Here is a 4944-nt window from a genome sequence, read left to right as displayed (position 1 = left end):
GGGCTATTAATGGATTGATCATAGGTTTCTTGTTGATTAAGGCTTTATCATAGGGTTTGATGATCAGGTGTTTTTGGTTCTCTCATTTGTGATTTATGGTGCAAGATTACATGTATCACTTGAAAAGAGTTATAATTCAAAGTTGTTACCCTAAACCTACATATTCGGATATCTACTTGAGGATTTGAAGAAGATTGAAGCACAAAGAAGAAAACTGTCACTAAGCATTCAAAAGTGGAATAAGTTACTTCATGCACAAATGGTGTTGCTTGGATTACAAGTTACAAGTCAAAGTTTTACCACAAGAGGAAATCATTACAAAAAGGTGTTTAAAATGGAAATTACAAGGAAAGTTCAACAATTGACTTTTTGGTCAACTATTGACTATTGACCCAAATTTGACTCTTGAATTTAAATTTCTAAAACCTATCCTACTTCAATCTTCAATCTTCCATCTTCTCAAGTTGCTTTATGCCCAATTAAATTCATGACCATGCTAACCATGTCAATCCCACGCCCAAGCAAACCTGCATATCAGATCAACTCCAATGTCAATGCAATACAAACCAATTCAATCATTAACCAATTCAAATACCTCTACATTTCACAATTTGTCCTAATACTAACACTTCAAACAGTTTTTTTTACCAGCCATCAACAAAGTGAACTAGGCATACTCATGGTATTTTTTCCAATCCAAACCATAAGTATTAACATGATCAAAACAATACAAGCATGCTATGACAGTCCATCAACTCTTGCCATATTAGTCCAAACTACAAACAAAATTCCAAAGACAATGCACAACCATGCTAAGATTAGTTCAAAAAAAGTCTCACACATTGCTTTAATATAAGTCAATCATCAAACAATTATCTAAACCACAAACTCAGTTCCAAGTCAGTTTCATCAGTTCATAACTTCTAACCAATTTCAAAACACTAGTTCACCATAACAGCCAGTTCATATCAAATTAACATAACTAGTTAATTCATCACTAATTACAAGTATGTTCATTAACTGAATTCATTTCTTTTTCTAGGAAAGGTAGGGATATCTCTTGGTCGGATTGGTGTTGTAATCCCGACAAGTGTTGGATGTAGGCGGTGATTCCCTTTTACTTAGTTGGGTGTTGTAGGTCGATATGTATCATGTTGTTCTTTTTTCCTTTGGTTTCATTGTTTGTAAAAGAGTGAACACCTATTGTGCCTCTTTTTTAATGCAATGTTTTCCTTGCTTATAAAAAAAATTAACTGAATTCATTCAATCCAAACACAAACAATAAATAATTATTTCTAAATTCCCATATCAGTTCAAATTCAACGTAACAATCATTCAACTAACTAACTCAAATTGTTCTAACACCTTCAAATGTAATAACAATACACTAACAATATTTCTGCAGCAACTATTACAATACTTAAAAAAAGTTCAAATAACAACTAACTATTTCTCTTTTGATAGCAACTATAACTAACATCTAAATTAACTAACTTGAAATCTAACTGTTTTACGAGTTCTAACTTTTTTTAACTAACAATCCAATTCACTAAATTCATAACTAACTAATAGGTTTTTAACTCTATTAAGTAACTATCTTCATTCAGATGTTAACTACGTAAAACCTATACTGACAGTTTAACAAAGAAGGAACTAATTCAACTAATTGAACTTCACTCACCAAAATTCAAAACACCTAACAACAACTTAACAGTTTCTTAATAGTGTGAATCATCCTAACCAACTCTCCATTCAATCTAACTGGAATTTAATAATGGCCTAACCTTGCCCTAACAGTTAACAAACTGCCCAATTCAGTTACACACTTCCATCTCTATAAATTCAACTCTCCTCTTCAATCATAGTTTAGTCATGGTCACAATCACAATTCACCAAAAATTCTCTGAAAATTCTCAACTCTCCGTGGTTTTGGCTCAAATTGATTCTCTCTTAATTTCTCAAACTCGCCAAATCCTTCTCAACTCTATCAATCTCATGCACATAAAACGACATAGCAACATCAACAAGTAAGCATAGAATATTCGTTTCCTACAGACTAGACTTTTGAAGGAAAAAAAGGAGACAACTTTGAATTCAAGTTACTTCCCTCTAAGGAGCAATTCTATGGTTCTCCATTACAACAATAACCGAGACGAATCTCAGTATCACAACTAAGTCACCATTATTCTTCCTCCTTGCTTGAAATTCTAGTGCCTCTATGTAGAGATATGATAATAGATTCAAAACCCTAGGGTTTGAAATCCGTTCCGCTCCTTGGAGACATTTAATTTTGGTTTGTAGTTTTAGGGTTTGTTCATTATTTGATTCGATTCGAAGAGCTGGTTAAGAATTTAGGGAAAAAACTATGACAATGGGATATAGGGATTGAAGATGGCTAGAATGGGGTAGGTTTTATGGTGATTGAACCTTCGCTGCCGCCAGAGGCGATTTCTGGTGCGACGGAGATGATACCTCAGGCGAAGCTAAGACACGATGTAAACCAGGAAAATGGAATGGAGTTGTTCTGAACTACTTACCCTCTCTTGGCTGATGCATTTTGGGGTCAGAAAACCTTGAGCCTATAGAATTTCTACTACACCCCCACCCTGGCCAAGCTACCCCCTATCCTGAAGCCATTCTAACATGTTGGGCTTCCTATTAAGCCCAGTCTGGGCTTTGATTTCCATACACATTACTGGTTGCTAGTACACCATTGTCTCCATGAAGTTTTCTTATTTTTGTTTTTTATTTATTTTTATTTTTGTTTTTTTGTTTTATTTTGTCATGGCATTTTAAATATTTCTATTTTTTTGTTTTTATATTTGTTAATACTTTGACATTACAAATACTTTGAAAAATTAAATGCATGATAATACACTTAGCTTCATTTTATTAGAATTTATTTTCAATTAGATGTTAGAAAATAACAAACATGTTCATATTAGATTAGATTTAATTTTGGAAATTAATATGCGCTTTGATTCCTTTATGATTCTAAATTCATAAAATCCATGTGCTTGGTTCATATCTTGATCACATCCCTGATGGATTGATTGATCAAAGTCATTTTTGATCAATTAATCACTTGACATTTATTTCCTTCCCCTGTCCAGTCAAGTGATCGTAAGCCTCTTGATCACTTGATATGACTAGTCCTCTGCATTCACACTATAGTGGATCTCACAAGCTTAAGACATCATCATGCAAAACCTCAAAGGCTGAAGACTCATCATCATCAACCACAACAAAAAGATTATCCTTTCAACACTTGTCAATTATGATGCAAACTGTACGTCACGAGCCTTAAGTAGTGGAGAATGAATGAGAGGGAGTATTCCTATCCTTATTCTGAATATCTTTGGATATGGGACGCCTGACCCAGTTGTTCAAAGTATTCTCCTCCATTCAAAATCAAATAACTGTCAAGTCTTCTTCTCCATAGACAATATATCAACACTACAACAATCTTCATCAACAATGCACTCCTCTTTGGACCAAACACTACATTCTTTGGACTTATATACATTCATTAGGTTAAACACCTCATGGTCAAGCATCCTCTCTGAACCAATACCTTTCATGCATTGCCCTGTGGAGTCTCATGCTCTGGCAACCTCGTGCATTACTCTATGGAGCCTCATGCTCTAGCAACTCTCATGCATTTCCTTGTGGAGTTCTATGCTCTGGTAACTTTCATGCATTATCCTGTGGAGCCTCATGCTCTGGCAACCGCATGAATTGCTCTGTGGAGCCTCATGCTCCGACAACCTTTATATCATTTCCCCGTGGAGCCTCATGCTCTGGAAACCCTTTTATATGTCTTGATCCTTAGATCTAGGCAAAATCCTACAATTCTGCATATGCCACTCCATCTATTGGTCAACACCATACAAACTCTTTGTTTCAGACATACATATTTATGGATTCAAACAACACAACCTTTAGTACAAACAAAACTTTCACCACACCTCAACAACTCCTTTATCATTTACCAATGCTTTCCACATTACACAATTTCTTTCCCACTTCAAATAACATTTGTCCCAATTTAAGCAAGTTCTTTCTTTAGTTTTATGCAATCAACTCTTTCTTTTCTTTTATCACACAAACCTTTTTCAAAATAATTTTCTCACTTTTTCGTAAAAGATCTATTATAATTTGTTCCATAGAAGTCAAACTAAAAGCTTAGAGCATCTGAACAATGATCAGAATTAGTTAACATCTACACAGTTCAAGGATACGATTATAACTGTTCATAAAATCCGTGTTTTCTATCACAGAATACAGAGCTCTGATTTTCTCATTGCACTATGAGAATACGTAGGCACGAGGGTTGAAATCCTTGGCAAGCACACTAATTAAAAAATTATTTTCCCCTTAATTAAAATCAATCGCAAGTAACCTTTAGATGATAACACTCATTCACGCAAACAACAATCAAAATGGTTCCCGTTGAGTACAATAGATGTGAGGTGTTTTAATACCTTCCCCTTGTATAACTGACTTCCTTACCCTTTTTCTCTTCCCTTTGGATTTTATCGATATTTTCCCTTTCCTTCGGAAATAAATAAAGTTCAGTGGTGATTTTGTTGTATCTTCAAGAATGCAATGCGCTCCGGTATTTTTTACGGTACGACAAGTGGCAAACATTCTTGCGAATCCATGACTCTAGGAACTATGTCTAGAATAAAAGTTGATGGTCGCGTAGTGTGGGTCCCCGAGATGTAGTTCTCGTAAGGGTCAGTAGGAAGACTTCGCCCATAATAGATTCCCTTGAAGGAGTTGACGATCAACATGTAGTTTTCGTAAGCGGCAAACATTCTTATGGAGCTATGACTCTGAGGTACTTTTATAAACCTTAGATCATAACCGGTGAGAACCCTATTACAGAAAGAAATCATATTCATCCATACCCTGGACTTTTAAACCAATGTACCGAAAAAC

General features: G+C 35.0%; 1 long non-coding RNA gene across 1 annotated transcript; it reads right to left on the bottom strand.

Moving 5' to 3' along the window:
- Nucleotides 1–221: 221 nt before the first annotated feature.
- On the bottom strand, nt 222–2679 carry LOC127075010 (uncharacterized). Its single transcript, XR_007786164.1, has 2 exons — nt 1785–2679; nt 222–527 (listed from the first exon to the last, which is right to left on the bottom strand). It is a non-coding gene; the product is annotated as an uncharacterized LOC127075010 (long non-coding RNA).
- Nucleotides 2680–4944: the final 2265 nt, after the last annotated feature.

The sequence above is a fragment of the Lathyrus oleraceus genome, chromosome 4 (genome assembly GCF_024323335.1).
Source record: "Lathyrus oleraceus cultivar Zhongwan6 chromosome 4, CAAS_Psat_ZW6_1.0, whole genome shotgun sequence".
Lineage (NCBI taxonomy): Eukaryota > Viridiplantae > Streptophyta > Magnoliopsida > Fabales > Fabaceae > Lathyrus > Lathyrus oleraceus.
Note: the sequence above shows the minus strand (reverse complement) of the source record. Positions and strands in the feature narration are given on the sequence as shown.